Below are 20,391 nucleotides of genomic sequence, written 5' to 3' on the forward strand. Positions count from 1 at the left end.
TCTTTGCCCCCTCCAGTCCTTGTCCCCCTCCCGGAGGTTTGTGGGGCGCTGCTGTCCCTCAGCCCTTCCTGCCCCGGCACCCGCGGCCGCTCCGGTGCCCTCAGGCCCCGGCTCGAAGCGAAACCACAAAACCCTCTGGAAAGAAAGCCGGTCTGGGGGAAAACCCTGCAGGGGGGATTGAATGCCACGAACAGCGATTGCTGAGAGTTGGAGATTCCAAACGCTCCAAGGGGCCCGAGGGAACCGCGCTGCAGCCTCGGGGCCCCCCTGGGGCACCGCGGGGAACCCCCCGAGCAGAGCGACTCTTCCCGCCCCCCAAAATCCGCAGCTTTGGGTCAGCTGAGGAAAAGAGCTGGCAAAAGGGGCTGGAAAGGGGCTGGAGCCCGAGGGGACCCCTCAGCCATGGCCCGGAGCAGCCGCAGGAAAATGCCCCGGAAACCAAGGAAATCGATGGAAGTAATGAGGAATTTTGGAACTCGTCACGCTGCTGTTTCCAGAAGGTCCCAGCCGGGTCCTGCCGGGAGGAGCCGGGGGTGGGGAGGGACCTCAGGGCTTAACTGGGGAGAAAAGTTGAATTGGGGCAAGGAAACTTTAATGGTGGGGAGAAAATGTGAATGGAGGGGATTTGAATGGGAGGGGATGGTTTGAATTGGGCAGAGAAAATGAAGTGGGGGAGGAGCCCCCCAGCCCTCGGCTGTGCCCCGAAGGTGCTGCCAGCAGTTCCCCTGCTCCCACCCCCCGGGCTGGGGTCGTGGAGCTGCCGCTGCTCCCCAGGAATGCCACGGGATAAAAACTCCACTCAAGCTTTTATGTTCCCAGTCACTCCCAATAAGATCCCAGTTGCCCTCAACATGGTCCCAGTTGTTCCCAGTCATGCCCAGCATGGTTCCTTTCACTCTCAGTCCCTCCCAGTAGAGTCAGGTAGGGCCCCAGTCACTTCCAGTATGAACCCAGCCACTCCCAGTCAGTCCCTCTATGATGCCTTTTGCCCCGTCATGGTCCCAGTTGCTCCAAGAATGATCCCAGTATGAGTCCAGTCACCCCCAGTATGATTCCCAGTAACTTCCCAGTATGAGTCAGGTTTGATCCCTGTCACCCCAGTATGATCCCAGTCACTCCCAGATACTCCCAGAACTATGCCAGTCACTCCTATATGACCCTGTCACTCCCAGTATGATCCCAGTATGACCCCAGCATGGGCCAGCTGCTCCCAGGATGATCCCAGTTGCCCCTGCATCTTTCCAATTGCGCCCTTTCACCACCACTGTGGTTCCAGTCACTCCCAGTACGATTCCAGTCAGTCTCAGTATGATCCAAAGCACTCCCAGTATATCCCAGCAGCACCCATTGGCCCTCAGCATGTTCCCAGTAGCCCTCAGTGTGGTCCCAATATATGCCAGTATAATTGCTGGTATCCCAAATCTGCTCCTGTCCAGTCCCAGTCCTGGTCCCAGTGTATCCTGCTGTCCCATTCTGTCTCATTCCATTCCAGTCCCTTCCTGGCAGCCACCGCCGTTTCCTGGATCCTTCTGCCGTCCACCCCCAAAGCTGCCCCCCCGTCCCCCAAGATGCTGACGGGGATCGGGGGCTTCGTGTTGGGCTTCGTCTTTCTGGCGCTGGGGCTCGGCTTCTACCTGCACAGGCAGGTGATGGGAGGGGTCCGAGGGTCGTGTCCCCCCTCCCCCGGAGCTCTGGGCTCCCCCAGGGCCCCCCCAGCCCGGTGTAACCCCCTTTGCTCTGCCCACAGAGCTCCTGAGCCGCCGGCGGCCGCAGCCCCTCCCCGTGGCCTCGGGCCCGGCCGGGACCCCCCGCCCCATCCCCGCGCGGATTCTGGGGAGGTCGTGTGTCCCCCGAGCCCCGCTGTAACTCTGTCCCCACCTGGCTGCTCCCAGTGTTCCCAATAAAGCTTCCCAGTTCGGGCCAGTCCCATTTATTTGGGGGCAGTGGGGAGGGAATTTGGGGTCTCCTGCAGGGGGAGCTGAGAGTGGCAGGGGCAGAACCGACCCTGTGTGTCCCCCCCATTTCACCCCGCTCTGGGGTCCCTTGGGAGGCACCTGAACCCCAACACAGCACCAAGAGAACCGCAAAACGTGCTGGGACACCCCTAAATCCCACAGCCCCCAACGAGTCTGGAATCACACAGAAAAAGTCCCCCCAAAAGAGCTCTCACCTCATCATCCACTGGTGCATCCACACCAGGGAGAGGCCCTACGAGTGTCCCCAGTGTGGGAAGAGCTTCTCCAGCAGCTCTCACTTGACCCAACACCAACAGAGGCACCGCTAAGGGAAGCCCTGCGAGTGCCCCGAGTGCGGGAAGAGCTTCGTGCACTGCTCCAGCTCCATCCCCCGTGGGAGGATCGGCGTTGGATGATCCCCAGTGACCCCCGTGGGGCAGAGCCCTGGTGACCCCCGTTCCGGGTGATCCGCGCTGGGTGGGGGGAAGGTGTTGGAGAGATTTCTTTGCCTTCTCCTTGTGCTGCTGGGATTTGGTTGGGAATAAATTCCCTCCCTGTGCCCAGCCTGGGTCTGTTGTGCCCGTGCCGGTGCTCGGGGCGGGATCTCTCCTGGTCCTTCTCTCAGCTCCTGGGCCTTTCCTTGTATTTCCTGTCCCTGTGCAGTAGCAGAGGGCAGGGACAGAGCGGTTTTGGTGTCTCTCGGCATCCAGGCAGGGCCAGCCCAGCCCTGGGGATTTTGAGGGGCTTGTGGGTGTCCCTCGTTTGCAGGACATCCCCTCTGGAGGAGGGTGTCCCCCCTTGCTGCAGCCCCAGCCCTCAGGCAGTGCTCAGCCAAGCAGAGAACACCCTCGGCTGGGGCTTCATTTTTGGCACAGCTGAGCCCCTTCATCTCCATCTTGGAGTGCACCTGAGCTCCTGGATATCTGGGACTGGGCAACTCCAGGAGTTAAAATGCTGGAAAAGGGGATTTGGGGCACTGCCACCACTGAAAATCCCAGGAACAGGGGGGTTGGGAAACACATAAAGCCCAAAATCCAGGGAACAGGGGGGCTAGGGAACACCAAAACCCCCGAAATCCTGGAAGAAGATGAGTTTGGGCATCCTCAACCTCCCAAAATCCTAGAAAAAGAGGATGTGGGAATATCCAGTTCCCCGAATCCTGGACATTGGGGGGGCTTTGAGACTCCCAGACCCCCAAAATGTCAGGAAAAGGCGGGTTCGAGCACTCCCAGAGCCCCAAAGTGGTGGAAAAGTGTCGGGGTCCCTCCCCAGCCATGTAGCCCTGGGAAGAGGGGCCCTGAGGGGAGACATGGGGTTTCCCTGCCCCTGGTCAGCCTCGTTCCCCATTGGTCGGTTTTCGTTTCCTGCGCGGGCAAGGACCCTCGGGTCCTGACTGTAGCAGTTCCTCGGCAGAGCCCGGCCATGCGGCTGGGGAAATAAACATTTCTGAGACATCTAGCAAGAATCCGTCCGTATATATTTCTTTCCCACGGGACTCCTGGTTTGATATAGGTGTGTTACAGCATCCCCACTGCAACAGAAAAGGAGGAGTTTGAGTACCGTCAGTCTCTAAAAATCCTGGAATCAGCGGGGGCTGTGCACTCCCAGCACCCTCCAAAATCCTGGGAACAGGGCAGTTGAGGAAAACCCAGAGCCCTAAAATCATGGGAAAAGAGGAGTTTGGCCAATGCAAACCCCGAAAATCGCGGGAAAGGGAACAACCCTGAAAAAAGAGGAGATTGGGACAATGCCCTTCCCCCAAAAAATCCCCAGATGATGAGGAAGGAGCGGGAGAAGGGCTGGAGAGAGGAGCAGATTAGGAAGGAGGAGGAGCGGGAGGAGCGATGGAGGAGGAGGCGGGGGAGGAGGAGCGGGAGGAAGAGAAGCGAGAGAGGAAGAGGAGTGAGAGAGGAAGAGGAGTGAGAGAGGCAGAGGAGGAGCAGGAAGAGGAAAATCAGCAGGGGAAGCGCAGGGTCGGAGCCCGCTCTGTCCGCTGCGGCCCTGGGAGCATCCCGCAGGTGAGCGGGGAGGGGGAGCTCGCCCCAAATCTCTCGGGGGCTCTGTAAGAGACGGTCCGAAGATCCCTCATCTGCCTCACGATCATCGCCAGGGACAGAGACTGAACACAGGAGGCCTGGCCTGGCTGAGGTGGAGTGTCTGGAAATTGATGCAGGTCACAATGGACTGCACCGTTCTCGCTGCCCAGGCGGGAAGGACTGCGCTGAAGCGGAAAGGAACGACCTGTCCTGTACACCTGTCCTGTACCTGCTTCCCAAAGCAACGGGCCCCATAACAACGGCTGTAGGTTTCCCCAGCTCTTGGCCAGCTGCCCCTCGCTTCTGAAAAGGGCTAATAAAGGGACTTTCTAAATTAACTGAGACGAGATCTCCCCACGGAAAGAAGACAAATCTATTGGCAGGAGACCACGAGGACTTTGTCTCATCCGTTGGTAGCTATTCCCCCCCCCTTCTTCCTCTCTACTCTTTTTACTTTGTTTTCTTTATCTCTCTCCCTTTCTCTCCTCTATCGCATTACTGTGTTGTGGGCACTTAATAAAGGTGCACTGTTCTGATTAAAACTGAAATCCCTTGTGTCCTTTTACACTCTGAGATCGATAAACCAACCATCACCACCCTTGCTTCTATTAGCAGATCGTGACGGGGTCCCCGAGCGGCGTTTTCTCTTGGGGTGTGTTTGGAGCTCACAGCTTCCAGAATGGAGCCCCAAATCTCTTTGTGGGTCCCTGGGAGGGTTTCATTTTGGGGCGGGGGAGGGGGGGCGATGTTTGGATCCTGCAGGACCCCAAAGCTGAGCCGCAAATGGCCCTTTGGGGGATATTTTGGGGGCTCCATCCCGGTGCTGGAGTGGGAGGAGGACATCATTCTTGGGGCCTCCCAGGAGAGCGGTGGAGGGGAACGCCGGGAGCCCCGGGGTGGGGTGAGGGGAGAGGGGCGATCCCGGAGCTGGGGGAGCCCCGGCAGCCTGGAGATGGGGTGAGCCTGGATAAGGGGGGACCCGTGGGATCGCTGTAAGCCCGGAGCAGAGAATCAGGGAGAAGGGACCCCTGGGACCCCTAAAATCCCTGGATCATCCCTGAGCGGGACCCCAGAGAGGGGGAACCCCAGGAACCAGGGGACCCCAATGAGGCCAGGGAAAGGAGAGTCCTCAGAATACCAAAGTGCAGAGATCAGAGAGGGGGAAGTGCTGAGAGGGTTTTTTGGGCTGAATTGTGGTGGTTTGGGGTTTTTATGGACACAAAAGCCCCGGAGACTCCTAGAGATGGACCTGGGCAGGAGGACCCCCCAGCCCAAGGCACTCACCCCTTGTTTCTCCCCCCAAACCAGGATTTGTCATTCCCAAGGCGTGGCCGGATGGAGGAGGAGGAAAAGCCCCGGAGATGCCGCACAAGGAGGGGCGGCAAACGCAACCCAGAGAGATCCAAGGAGGAAAGAGCCCCCCTGTGCCAGGAAGGCTGGCCGGAGATCCAGGGGGAGGTCGGAGCTGGGGGAGAAGCCTCAGGGTGGGGAGAAGCCCCACAAGTGCTTGGAATGTGGGAAGGGCTTCAGCTACAAATCTCGTCTGAGGGAACACCAGAGGATCCACACTGGGGAGAAGCCCTGTGAGTGTGGGGAATGTGGGAAGAGCTTCAGCCAGAACTCCAACCTGATCCAGCACCAGAGGCTCCACAGTGGGGAGAGGCTCTATGTGTGTGGGGAATGTGGGATGAGCTTCAGAGACAGCTCCCAGCTCAGGGAACACCAGAGGATCCACACTGGGGAAAAGCCCTACGAGTGTGGGAAATGTGGGAAGAGCTTCAGGCAGAGGCCCCACTATAGGAGAAAGTTTCACGAAGGATGTCTGGACTTCAGGCGGCTCTCTTGAAAGCTGTTTATTGCACAGGCAAAGTTACAGCATTTCAGGGAGTGGGAATCCAGAGCCAGCCCTAGAGCTGCCAGCTCCAGCTGTAGGCATACCTGAAGCCACCTTCTGTTCAAGCTACAAAGCATTATATACTTTTCTTTGCAGTGTATCTTAACACATAACAACCAATAAGCACCATACACAATACCTTTACCTTTGCCTATAGTCTATCATAGCTACTACCATTACCATATTATAGTCATTATTATCCAGTCACAAGAGTAAGTTACAACTTAAGCTTACAGTGGAAAATTCTCAGACCATTCTTCTTCTTGCTACATCAACATTTCTTGTTTGCCTGCCATATCTCTCTTTTTGGTAAAGACATGTTTTCTTTTTACTTATGCTCTTCTTGAGACTTACTTACTTGGTGAAAAACATGTCTTTGTTTGTAGTCACATACCTTTGTCCTACTCCTAAAAATCTCCTTCCAACTCATCTCCAACCTCTGCCTTCTCAGTTACTCATTGATCACTGTTTCAGCAAAACATCTTTTATTCTATATCAAAACTTGCTTCCATTTCTATCTCATCCTCAGTTTCAACATTCAGGGATCTTTCTGCCAAGCCTACATATCTGTGAAACTTTCTTACCAAACTTACATCCTCCCCAACACCTGATGAAACACCAGGTGATCCACACCTTGGAACGACCACATGAGTGTGGGGAATGTGGGAAGAGATTCTGGTGGAGCTCCAACCTGATTCAACATCAGATGATCCACACCAGGGAGAGGCCCTATGATTGTTCTGAGTGTGGGAAGAGGTTTCACACCAGCTCCAATCTCCTTGTGCACCAGCGGATTCACACAGAGGAGAGGCCCTTCCGCCACCCTGACTGTGGGAAGGGCTTCAAACACAACTCCATCCTCGTAACCCACCGGCGCATCCACACCAGGGAGAGGCCCTACGAGTGTCCCCAGTGTGGGCAGAGCTTCTCACAGAGCTCTGCCTTGACCCAACACCAACAGAGGCACCGCTAAGGGAAGCCCTGCGAGTGCCCCGAGTGCGGGAAGAGCTTCGTGCGCTGCTCCAGCTCCATCCCCCGTGGGAGGATCGGCGTTGGATGATCCCCAGTGACCCCCGTGGGGCAGAGCCCTGGTGACCCCCGTTCCGGGTGATCCGTGCTGGGTGGGGGGAAGGTGTTGGAGAGATTTCTTTGCCTTCTCCTTGTGCTGCTGGGATTTGGTTGGGAATAAATTCCCTCCCTGTGCCCAGCCTGGGTCTGTTGTGCCCGTGCCGGTGCTCGGGGCAGAATCTCTCCTGGTCCTTCTCTTGACTCCTGGACCTTTCCTTGTATTTCCTGTCCCTGTGCAGTAGCAGAGGGCAGGGACAGAGCAGTTTTTGTGTCTCCCGGTATCCAGGCAGGGCCAGCCCAGCTCCGGGGGTTTTGAGGAGCTTGTGGGGGTTCCCTGTTTGTGGGACATCCCCGCTGGAGAAGATAGAACTGGAAGGAGGGAGGTGTGGGAGGAAGAAGATTTGAAGGGTCTTCTTTTAATTCTCATTATCCCCCCCCCTCTGACTTTGTTAGCAATAAATTCAATTCATATCTCCTGTTTCGAGCCTGTTTTGCCTGTGACAGTGTTTGATGAGGGAAATCTCCCGGTCCTCATCTCAGCTCATGAGCCCTTGGTTAAATTTTCTGTCCCCTGTCCGGCTGTGGAGGGCAGGGAGAGAGCGGCTGTGGTGGGTGCCTGATATTGGGCCAGAGTCCCCCCACTCCAATGGGAAATGTTCCTGTGTGGCCCTGGGCTATGGTGCCACTGTTGCTGTTGCTTTTGTCTTCCTTATGATTTTATCTTTTGCATGCAATGCTTGTGAAGTGCCCCCGCTGTCCCCTGTGTCCCCTGGGCACCGACAGCCCCGGCCCTTGCCCTGCTCCCCCTCCCACGTTCCATCCCGGCTGGCGGAGCCTTGGAGCTGCCGTGGGGCTGCCCCGGGGGCTGCGGCCCGAGCCGGGGCCCCTTCCCAGTGCTCCCAGTCTGCCCATCCCGCCTGGAGCAGCCAGCGAGGGCTTCAGCTGGGGCGGCAGAGAGGCGCTGCTGGGGGGTCCCACCTCCGCTTGGCTTGGGTTGTTCTTCCCAAGCTGGGCATAAACGACTTAAGGAGTTTTCTGCCAGAAATCTCTCCCCTCGTGCACTCAGCCAAAGGGGTTTCGGGCGGTTTTCCATTTTTGGGAAAAATCAAAGCCATGCACTGATGCTCCGAATTAGGGGCGGGAGTAGCGAGGCCGCAGGGCTTCCCAAGGAGCCGGAGGCTGCCAACACGCAGGGCTGGGCAAGTCGGGCCGGGAGCAGCGGAGAGCTTTGTTTCCCTTCTCAGCTGAATGGCGGCTCGGGCCGGGCCCGTTCCAGGGCTGTTCCTCAGCTGCGGCTTTCCCCTCACGCAGCCCGGGGGGCGCTGGGAGCGCGGGGCGAGGCTGGGCCGTGTGCAGAGCCCGCCCCTCGCTGCGATTGGGCGGTGCTGCCGTCAGTCGTGGTTCTGGCGCGCTGATTGGTCGGAGCGGGGAGCAGCCCGGGCCCGGAGCCGCCGGCAGGGCGGCCGTGGCGCAGCAGAGGCGCCATTGGCGGAGCGTCTGTGCGGGCCCGGGAGCGGCGGCGGCGGCCGGAGCCCGGTGAGGCGGCGGCGGAGCTCGGAGGCGGCCCCAGCGCAGGTGGGAGCCGCGCTCGGTTCTGGCGGGGCTCGGCGCTGGCTGCGGGCGGAGGGGGCGGCAGGGGGCTGGGGCGGGTTCGTTGTGCCGTGTGGGCGCCGTGTTCGCCCTGGCGTGAGGGCGCTGCGGGAGCGGCTGCCCGCGCTCTCCTTGCCGCTGCTGCCTCGGCAGGAGCCGGTGCCGGAGCAGCGCTGGCTCGTCCCGGCTGCTGTGGGTAGGACAGAGGTGGCTGCCCCGTCGGCGGGAGTGTGCGGGAAAGTTCCCGTGGCCGGAGGTTTGTGTCCCCAGAGGAGCCGGAGGAGTCCTGTAAAAGGAACTTTATTCCTGGAGCAAGGGAGAGGCCACGGGGCATTTCCCGTGGGCTCTGTCCAAGTGTTGGAGGACGCAGCCTCCTTTTTATGCCGATGTTCCCGGCCGCATCTCCGTGTCCCTTTCCCCAGTGGCTGAGGTCCTTGGAAGGTACAGACTTCCCGATGCGCCTGCTGCATGTGCCCCTTAATGTGCACCCCCACTTTGTATAACATCCGATATTCATGGCTCTGTGGAGTCTTTGTTCTTCTTCTGGAAGTTGAGGAATTTCGCAGGACCTTGGCTGAGCATCAGTTCGTGTCAATTAGTAACATTTTGTGAAATGCTTGGTTTCTCTCCTTACTTCCTTATCTCCAAGTCCCTGGCCCTATCTCCAATGGGATTCACACTATCTGTTTCTAAAGACACGTTCATTTTTTTCCTTTTAATCCCCCCTCTTCTTATTATTTCAGTGATTTTCTTTACAAACTTTAAAAGTGCTTTAATATGTTCTTCCTGGGCCTTCTTTGGTTTTGGGATTATTCTCAGTGACCTCATTCTGTGTCCTTTTGTGGCCGTTCCTGGGTCAGGAGGCCTGGCTGCCACCTGCATGCCCTTGATCCCCTGCTGAATGAGCTGCACTGAGCAAGGTGTGGTGCATGGTACAAAGATGAGAGTTGCTGCAGCACCTGAGAGGAGAAACAGCATTGGTTTAACCCATGGTCTGCCAGGGAACCACGAAAATGTGTCCCATTCCCATCCTTTCCACGTTTGGAGCGGTACATGAGCTGCTTTCTTCTTTCCTTTGTTCTCTGTTTCACCACTTTTCCTTGGCCATCTCTTTGCCAAGAGCAGTTTTTTAGTCCTTTAATTTTCCACAACCTCCTGGTCCTTCTGCTGAAAGAGAATCTGATGCCATCCCAGGGTGAAATGTGGTGTTGCTCATGGGAGTGGATTGGTGGGTGAGAAGGTCAGGAGCTGGAGCTGTGTGCTTGGTTATGATTTGGAGGACAGCTTGTAATCTAATGATGCATTGAAATGATCAGTGGGTTCTCTGGCACCTGGTATGAATTTGTTCGGGTTCCCAGGGGCTGCTCCATGGTGTTGTAGGATTTGTTCTGGTGGCCGTTCATCTTTTCCCCATTTTTGGGCGCTCCCAAAAATTCCAGGGATGCATCAATTGACTGCTTTTCTCTGATTAAATCATCACATCCTTGGATTCCCAAGTGATTTCGCTGACCTTGTGGCAGCAAAAGCAGCCCAGTGGTCAAACACACCCTGTATAACCCAGACAGTGCCAGCAGATGTTGGAGTGGGGAGAGGGATAATTCCCCCCTGCTTTTGTGAGTGAAGTTCTCCCAACATTCTCCGTTTGCTGTTTTCCTTTGCATCTTCAGGGATTTCTGTGGCAGAGTCCGAGATGCTCAGTGTGGGCTCTGCCTTTAGCGATGCAAATTCCGTCTGTGCAGGGAGGCAGAGCTTGGGGTGAGGGGCAGAGGGAATCAGCCCAATTCCTCTGGCAGGCAAGGAGAGCCTGGGACATTGTGCACACTTCCCCCAGCAGAGTTAATTTGCATTTCTAAAGCTCCTCTGCTGGCTGCCTGGAAGGAAGCTTCTCTTCCAGGGCAGCCATCAGGTGACTCACAAGTGGCCCCCCCCAAAAGCGGCTTTTTTTCCCCCTTTTTTATTAAAATATTTTTAAACTGTTTATGAGTTAAAGAGTCACTTTTAAAGCTCTTCCACTTTTGCAAAATGCAACCTAAATGTGAACATCGAAAAACCCATTCCAAAATTCTGCAATCACTAAGAGCAACCTCACACACACATACAGAAAAAAACCCGAAAGTAATGAAGATCTTTGCTACTTCTTCCCCTAAGACTAAAAATTGAGTTTCACACCCCTGGCCCAAACCCAACTGACAATATCAAAGTAGGATTATTAAGAAGAAACATTCTAATGGTGCAACTTTGTCACTGAAACTGTGGGAAGAACAAAAACTCTCCAACAACCTTTTCAGTGTTAGAGGATCAAGGCATTACTTTATTCTGGCCAGGATGTGCAACAGAAATCATTTCATGCACACATAGCCCGGGTGTGCAGAGAAAATCATTTCATGGCACATGAGTTTTACCAGATTTGTCCTCAACTTTATACATTCTAAACCCATAGAAATCCATTGCTTTAATGTTCATTGTTTCAGGAAAATTATTCCACCAGCACCAGAGGTTTTATGTCCAAAGGGGAGACAGAGGAGTCCTGTTACTTTATTCAAATAAAGGGAGAGGCCTTGGGGCATTCCCTGGGGAGCTCTCAAATTTTTGGAGGGCGCAGCCTCCTTTTTATCCCAATTTTCCGACCACATTTCTCTCTCTCTTTCCCCATTGGCTGAGGTACTGGACAGTTACAGACTTCCCGGAATACCTAATACCTAAGGTTCCCTTCTAATGTATACACCCCCCCTTTATTTTTAGTTCTTATTGAATTTTATGGTTTTCCCATTGTTTCTTTTATCTCCCAATATCCAATTTCATGTATCAGCAGACCTACAGTTTGTTTGTAGAGACAAATCTCTTTCCATTCATCAATCAGTGGAACTCTTCTCATTGTTTCTTTTATCTCTCAGTGCTACTTTTCATCAACCAGGAGGCCCAGAGCTTGTTTGTAAAGACAAGTGTCTCATTCCTTTCAATCCCTCCTCTTTTATTTTTAATAATTGTCTTTACAAACTTCAGTTATCTTTGACTTAATTTTCTGTTCCTGGGTCTTTTTTGGTTTTGCAGGTATTTGCAGTGACATCATCTTCTGTCCTTTTGTAGCTATCTCTGGCTCTGTAGGCAGGGCTTCTGCCTGCATCCCTTGATCCCATGTTGAATAAGTTGCACCAAGCAAGGAATCATGCATGGTAAAAAGATTAAAGTTGCTACAGCACATAAGAGGGAAAAAAGCATTTGTTTAACCCATAGTCCACCAGGTGACCACGAAAACATGTCCCATTCCTATCCTTTCCATGTTTAGACCAGTACATGAGCTAATTTTCTTATTCCCCCTGTTATTTGTTTCACCACTTTTCCATTGTCATGTATTTGCAAACAGCAGTTTGAGTCATTTAATTTGCCACACACTCCTCTTTCTTCTGCTAATAGATAATCTAATACCATCCGATGTTGAAATACTGCATTTCTCATCTGAGTAGATTGGTCAGCAAGAAGGTCAAGAGCTGAAGCTGTCTGGTTGGTTATTATTTCAAAGACAGCTTGTAACCTAAGGATCTGATTTAAATTATAAATGGGTTCTCTCTCACCCAGTATGAATTCATTAGGATTCCAAGTGGCTGGTCCATAGTGTTGTATGGTTTGCTCAGGTGACCATTCATCTTTTCTCCACTTTTGGGCTCTCCCTCCAGCCAGGGATGCATCAATTGACTGCTTTTCTCTAATCAGATCATGATATGCCTTGATTCCTAACTGATTTCCCTGAACTTGTGGTAACAGAAAGAACATCGGTCTAATATACCCCACATAACATATCCCTGACCAGTTTGGGGGTAACCTGCAATAAGCATATCAGCCACAAATCCAGTAATGCCTTTTAAAGCCCAGGTCCCGTTGGCAAAGGGGCCTTCCCAATTTTCATCATCAATGGGTGGGTCACAATACAGCTTGCTTCCTGGGTCCAATGGTTCCCCAGCAATAGTTTCCCCACCATAAGAATCACAGTATTTGCATTTCCAAGCTCCCACATGAGGTTTCCACCTGCAGCTACATCCCAGATCTGCTTTGTTAGATCTGGACCAGATCTTATTAGAAAGGGTTTGAGTTCTGTTCCGGTGTTGCCACTTCCGCTGATAGTCACGGACAACGTGTCCTACTTGTGGAATTATCTCGGGGGCAGCTTAAAAATAAGTGGTCAAAAAAACTTATTCTTCCCCACTGCTTTACAGCCTTCAAAATCCTTTTGGTAATTATGGAAGGAACACCGTACCCAGCAACCATCAGTGAGCCTAACACGCGTTTGATTCCATGCACCTCCATATGTGGAACAATCGTAAGAAGGGCAGTCGGGGGCCCAACAGTCTAAACCCAAAGATAAAGTCCAGTCACAAACGCTTTTTCCCACATATACACCCCCTGTTCCATTTAGACAATAAATGCCTCTTTCAGAGGAATGAAGCAGCCATGGACTTCCTTCTTTATCCCAAAATCCTGTTCCATTATGGACCTCACTCAGGGTGCTGACCCACCATTTAGGTTTGACCGGGCTGGCCACCCATGGCCAGTTTTCAGATCCTCCCAGTCCTCCTCAGACCCAACAATTGCTAAGGTTAAAGGTTTTTGCTACTTCTTCTCCTAAGGTTAAAACATTTTTCTCCCCCTTTTGACCCCAAACCTAACTGACAATATAAAGGTAAGATTACTAGAAAAAACATTCTAATGGTGTAATCCAATCTCCTACTCTAAATTTTCACTGTCACGTTGTCTTCTGCACCAGCTGTGGCAAGTGAAGGCACAGAAACAGCTTAATATAAAGCAAACAATGACAGTGAAGATTAGTCCCCAGTGACTGGAGGTCTGAGAGGAGGGATGCCCACACAGACTATGCCAGCAGTCGGTCTGTGGGCAGGCACACGGGGCTTCCCCCGATGTCAAAGCACTGGTTACTGCTCCGGCCCACTCCTGCGGGGTGTCAGTCATGGCCTCCCGTCCTTCTCCTCCAGCTGAGATGTGCAAATCTCCGGGGCCTCAGAGACCTTGACCCAAGGGTGAGGGGTCCCCCCGTGTTCAGCTGTGCTGGCGGCTGTTTCTGTGCTCGGGGACACTTGGAATGGGCCACGCCCTTGGCCACCAGTGGTGCTTCTTTGCATTCCTCAGGCAGGACCCGATGTCCTGGTTGGATGCTGTGGGCAGCAAAGTCCCCAGGCAGGGTCTGTGCCAGCCGAGCTTCCTGTGGAAGAGATTTCACAAGAGACAGGATTCTGGCCACATGTTGTTTTAAATATACATCAATTACTTCTGAATCACCCCAAACTGGGCCAGGAGACACTTCAGAGACAGAGTCAGAGAAGTGGGTATTTGCTTTATTCAGCACGCTGGGTGTGTGGGGATCGCTCCTCCAAACACACACACCTGGTGCTCTCTACAACACAGTATTATGGGTTAAATTATGAATATTCATCACATTCCTTGGGACAGGCACAGTTATACAAATTGTTTCTCAGAAGTCATTAATATCATTAGCATATGGGTCACGCATGCGCTGTGTGTCCTGGTGGTCGCACTGAGGAAGGCTCCTCTTCTTCCTCGGGGGTCTCTCTGGTGAAGACCAGTAGTCATCCTCCCAGTGCACTTTTCACCTTTCTCCCTGGGCATGCGTAGTCCTTTGAGGAATGATTCAGCAGTCTCTGAGATAATCCTTGTCCCCTCTATCTTGACAAGATTAGGGTGAATTTGGCTTCTTAGGTTTTGTAATTAACATCTTCTGTCTGAACTAACATTTGCTGTCTCCCAATAGTTAACTGTGCTTACATGAGTTAGCTATTGACTGCCCCTTCCTCAATTTCTACCCTCCCACTGGGCTGAGAATCACAAGGGTAAGGACTTCCGTACATCAATTCAAAGGGAGATAATTGAGTATCTCCCATGGGTCTTGCCCTTATTCTTGCTAAAGCCAGTGGTAAGAGCCCTACCTGTGGCATCTTAGTTTCTATCACCAGCTTCAGAAGATGTTTCGTTATTTCTCCATTCATCCGTTCAACCCGGCCCGAGCTCTGGGAGTGCCAGGGGGTTTGGAGGTTCCACTGTATTCTTAAAGCAGCCATAACCCCTTGAAGAATTTTTCCTGTAAAATGGGTTCCTGTATCAGAGTCTATTGCTTCCACAATCCCATATCTTGAAATTATTTGTTCCAAACATACTTTAATAACTGATCCTGTAGTTGCTGAAATGGCTGGAAATGCTTCTGGCCACCCCAGAAGATATTTAAACCTTCCTGCTCAGGGCATTTCAGTAAAATCCACCTGGCATCTCTGGAAGGGACGTACAGCCCAAGGCCTCCCTCCCCTGGCAATTTTCTCTATGACCCTGTGGTTTGTTTTAGCACAAGTCGCACACCCCTCAATAGCTCGCTTTGCCAGAGTAAGAAGACCCACAGCAGTGTATATTTTGAGGAAGGCTTCTGCCAGTCCTTGGGAGCCCCAATAGATCCCTTCATGGAGTTGTTTTAATTACTGTAAGGCCAGAGCTTTTGGTATCCACTATTTACCATCCCAATAAACCAATTATCCCCTCCTTCCTCTGCCCCACTCTTTTTAATTATCTCAAGCTCCTCTGGTGGAAGAGCCAGTTCCTCTGGCAGCAGTGCAGTTACTGGGAGCAAGGGGAGGATCTCAGAGACCTCTGGCAACAGTGCAGCTTGCTGAGCCTCCTCATCAGCTAGTTGGTTCCCTATTGCCTCCCCTGAGCACCCTGCCTGGTGTCCCCTGACGTGAAGAATTGCCACCCGTTTTGGTAAATTCACCACCTCCAATAGGCGAGAGATGAAGCTCTCATGAGCCAACGTTTTTCCCCTGCAGGTTAATAAACCTCTTTCTTCCCACAGTTTCCCAAATGCAAGTATCACCCCGTATGCCTATTGGGAATCAGTACAAACATTCACTCTCTTGTCCCGGTACAATTCGCAGACTCTCACAAGCGCCCACAGCTCCGCTGTCTGAGCTGACCGTGTGGGCGGTAACCTCCCCCCTTCCTTTAATTCCCGTCCATTAACGACAGCGTATCCTGCAACTCGGTTCCCTTCTACCACCCTTGAAGAGCCATCAATAAACGCATTTTCTCCCTCAGGCCAGGGAGTGTACCATAAGTCTTCCCTAGCCCGGGTCTGGAGCTGTGTCACCTGGATGCAGTCGTGGGTTTCTTCCCGGCCCCCTCTTCAGGGCTGTTCAAACAGAAGGCTGGGTTAAACCTTTTCCCACTTTTCAATTCTAAATCCTCCAGTTCCATTAAACAAGATTCACACTGAAATAACCGAGCGCTGCTCAGCCACTTAGAGGCTGTCTTGGTTAACAAAACTTTAATCTGATGTGAAACTTTAACAAACAGATACCCTCCCCCTGTCAGCTTTGGGGCCTCAGTTACCATCAGAGCTGTGGCTGCTCAGTTCTGCAGACAATGGGGCAGCCTCTGGCCACTGGGTCTGACAGCTTAGAAAAATAAACAACAGGCTGCCCCTGTGTGAACAGTGTTCCCCCTGTGCTCTTGCACCAAAATTCCTTTAGCGTGGCCCTGTTTAACATCCACATACGGCTCAAATTCTTTTTCTGAGTCTGGAAGAGCTAAGCCTGGGGCATTAACCAATTTGCCTTTTAATTTCCTAAAGCTTTGCTCTCCTTCTGATGTCCATACCGTGACATTAGGACTGTCTTGGGTTAAGAAGTCATATAAAGGTCTGGCCAAAACAGAAAAATCCTCAATCCATGCTCTGCAGTACCCCACCAACCCTAAAAACTGCCGTAGCTCCTTTTTTGTCTGGGGTAATGGTACTAGTAAAATTCCTTGTGTTCTTTCTGGATCAATACACTGTAACCCTCCAGTCAAAACGTGTCCCAAATATTTAACCTTTTTCTCTACCAACTGCGACTCCTTTTCAGACACTCTAAGTCCCTTTTTAGCAAGAAAATTAAGGAGCTTCACAGTAGCTTCTTCAACCACCTTTTCCTGTTCCCCTGATGAAAGCAAATCATCCACCTACTGCAACAGCCTAACTCCAGAGGGTGGAGTAAACTCTCTTACTATTTTCTGCAAGTCTTGCCCAAACAAAACCGGTGACTCTGTATGTCCCTGCGGGAGGACTGTCCATGTCAATTGTTGTTTTACCATTTTGCCTCCTTCTTCCTGTTCCGACTCAAAGGCAAAATACTGTTTACTGTCCTCTGTAATCGGACACCCCCAGAAAGCATCCTTCAAATCCAGTATGGAATAATACTGATGTGAAGAAGGGATCTGATGCAGGATGGTGTAGGGATCTGGAGCCGTGGGATGCCTTGGTTTGACAGTTTCATTTATTATTCTTAAATCCTGCACCATTCTGTCGGTGCCATCTGGTTTCTTAATGGCAGGATAGGGGTGTTATAGGGAGATACAGGTGGCTCCAAAAGCCCTTCCTTTAGCAGGGACTCAATGACAGGCTGTAACCCCTTCCTTCCCTCCCTTGTGCTCACTCTCGCCACCACACACCTTATTCCAGAGTCGGTCTCTGTCCTGCCGCAATGTCCAAACAGCTCCTCCCTCCCCGGCGCTCCCGGCAGGCACGGCCGGCAGCACCAGAGGCGGCCGGGGCATCCCGCAGCCTCCTGGGGGCCGGCGGTCACTGCTGCCCTGCCCGGGGCTGGTGGGGTCAGGCACTGCCCGGCGCTGAGCCCGAGCTGCCCCACAGCCCCCACAGGCCCCCAGCCCGTGCTCCCGGTCCCGCAGCTCCGTGTCCGGTCCTGCCGCTCCTTGCCTCAACCATATTAACCCTATTTGTGCATCTCCTCTTGTCAAGACCCCTTCTTGACTCCCCTTATTGCCCTTCTGGGCATCTATGTCCTTAATTACCTCTGGCAGAATGTGTAAACCAACTCCACGTTCTTTGGGGATATTTTGGGATCATCATCCCTTTTGCTGGGGCCCCTTCCCAGCTTTGCCTTTGCTACCCTCCATGGGTTCCTTGTTTTACCTGTGCTACCTTCCATGGGTGCCCTCCCAGGTTTGCTCCCTGATGATCCCATTGTACTCACCGGTGAGATTTTCAGGAGTCCTTCCCTGTGGACTCTTCACGGACCCCCCTGCTCGGCCACTCTGTCTCCTGGACATTCTAAGGAACCCAGTCGATCGCCCGGTGCCGGCCGCCACCAAGGGGAGCTGATCACCCAAACTGGGTGAGGCGCCTTCAGCTCCGCTCGCTGCCCACCGGCCCCAGATGGTGGAAATATCCTGGATGAGAACCTCCAGAATTGTCAGGAAAATTAATCCACAAACACCAGAGGTTTATGTCCAAAAAGGAGACAGAGGAGTCCTGTTACTTTATTCGAATAAAGGGAGAGACCATGGGACATTGCCCTGGGGTCTCTCAAATATTATGGGGATGCAGCTCCTAATAATCCTGGTTTCCCGACTGCATTTCTCTCTCTCTTTCCCCGTTGGCTGAAGTACTCAAGAGGTACAGACTTCCCAAAACGCCTAAGACCTAAGGTTCCCTTCTAATGCATACACCCACCTTTGTTTTAATTCTTATGGAATTTATGGTTCTTCCCATTGTTTCTTTCATCTCTCAATATCCAATTTCATTTATCAGCAGACCTATAGTTTATCTGTAAAGACAAATCTCTTTCCGTTCATCAATCAGTGGAATCCTTCCCATTGTTTCTTTTATCTCTCAGTACTAGTTTTATCTTCCAGCAGGCCCACAGCTTGTTTGTAAAGACAAGTCCCTCATTCCTTTCACCTATTTCCCTGGGGCTGCCCACACTTCTGGGTTCACTTCAGCAGAGGCCTTCGCAGACATCTCACACAAAGGTACAGCAGCATTAGCCTCTGTATCTCCTTTGACAATATGAATTTGCATTCCCACTTCAGCTACCAAATGCCTTCCCAGTAAATTACAATCACAATTAGGAGCAAACAGAAATTGATGTGTTTCAAACCCATCCCACACACATACTAATAGTGGTTGAATAAAGCACACCTGCTCATCTTTCCCACTTATTCCCTGGATAATGAAAGAACTTCTTGCCAATTTCCCCCCTTAGGTCTCAGATTCAGAGTGGATCGAGAGGCCCCTGTGTCCATCAGGAGTGGCCTCGTCTCGATCCAGATGCGCCCTGAATGTTCTCAAGGGCTCTGGTGCGGTGGGTCCCTGGTCTGCTGGGAGCTCTGCCAGCCCTGACAATCCATGTCCATGTGGGGTGGACTTGCTGGTGCTGAGGGTGCTGCTGTCTGTGCTTGCAGTGTCCTTCTGGCCTGCAGATGGACCCCTGATTCCTTGCCAGGGGCTGTTTGGGTGGGCTCTGCCGTGCCGAGGAGGGCAATGCCTGTGCCAGGTGCTTGTGGCCGCCGCCGTCCCCTGGGTGCTGGGGCCCCCTTGGGCCCTGCGGTTCATCCCTGGGGGCTGTAGAAACTCTGCCATGGCCTTTGCCTTCACCTTGGCCTTTTGCTCATCCCTTCTTGCATTTCCCTGCTGAGCCTTTCTGGCCAAGTGCTGCAGGGGCTTCTTGTGCCTCTCCTGCAGCCCCCTCAGTGCCTGTGGGTGCTCATCCTCTGACAGCTGCTGAGCTTTCTGCAAAATCATTCGTTTCTCCAGTGACCCAAACAAGATCGATGAAAGAAAATCCTGATCCTTCCACATCCCGCAGCCTCCTGGGGGCTGGGGGCCACTGCGGGCCCTGCCTGGGGTGTGCTGGGGTTGGGCAGTGCCCGGCGCTGAGCCCCGGCTGCCGCACAGTCCCAGCCCATGCTCCTGGTCCCGCACCTCTGCGCCCTGTCCTGCTGCTCCCCACCACAGAGAAACCCCCTGAAATCCTGAACTTCTTTGTTTCCCTGTCCTGGAAACCGGGAATAGAAGAGATCTGGATCAGCTGGCAAATTTTGAGGAGAAGATGGTGCTGAAAAACATCCCAGTCCTCACTTTTTTCTCTTCCTCCTCTTTTCCATCTTCCTTTTCCTTTCTTACCACATAGATTCCTCCTGCTGCTGTTTGCTTTAACCATATTCCTGCACACTCCCTTCAACCAATCCCTTCCCAGCACACCAACACCATCCGTCCCCTGTTGCTGAGACCCCTTCTCGACTTCCCTTTTTCCCCCTGCTGGGTTTCCATGTCCTTAATTAGCTCTGGGACAATGTGCAAACTGCCTCAACATTGTCCCCTTTTGATTAGGAAACGATGTCCATGGTTCTGTTCAGGCTTTGTTGTTGTTCTGGAAGTTGAGGAATTGAGCAGGAGCTTGGCTGAGCAGCAGTTCGTGTCAGTCAGTGCCATTTTGTGGAGCTGCTGGTTTGTGCTGTCACTTGCTTGTGTGCAAGTGCGTGTGGCTGTGTCCGAGCAGATTCAGAGCATGTGTTTGTAAGGAGGCGTTGGTGTTGTTGGTTCGCTGGGGGTGCCCGGTTTTCGGGACATCCCCCCTGGAGCAGGGTGTCCCCCCTTGGTGCAGGCGCGGCCCTCAGGCAGCGCTCAGCCAATCAGAAGGCGCGGCGCTGGTGACTCAGCAGTTGCCAGGCAGAGCCGCAGCGCCCGGCGCTCCCCAGCTGGAGCCCACGTGTGGCCCGGCCTTGGCGCCCCCCGCCAGGGGAATTTGGGGAGGTGGGAGGGGGGGAGCGCCAAGGCCGGGCCGGGCCGTGCTGTGCTGGCAGAAGTGGCTGCGGCGGGGGCCGAGTGCGGGCAGGAGCGGCCGAGAGCCCAGCGCTGCCCCAGCCCGAGCTGCCGCAGCTGCATCGCTGCTCGTGCTGTGGGATCCGAGAGCTCTGGGGGGCAGAGCGAGCCAGGGCTGGGTGCTGGGCCTGGGGGGAGCAGGAGAAAGGCTGGAGGAGCAGGGCTGGAGACCAGAAT

At 53.2% G+C, this 20,391-nt stretch overlaps 1 pseudogene; it reads left to right on the plus strand.

The window, feature by feature from the left end:
• Window positions 1-20,391, plus strand: part of LOC138101926 (zinc finger protein 208-like) — a 198,121-nt pseudogene that overhangs the window by 172,403 nt on the left and 5,327 nt on the right.

This window comes from Aphelocoma coerulescens, unplaced genomic scaffold (assembly GCF_041296385.1).
Source record: "Aphelocoma coerulescens isolate FSJ_1873_10779 unplaced genomic scaffold, UR_Acoe_1.0 HiC_scaffold_56, whole genome shotgun sequence".
NCBI lineage: Eukaryota > Metazoa > Chordata > Aves > Passeriformes > Corvidae > Aphelocoma > Aphelocoma coerulescens.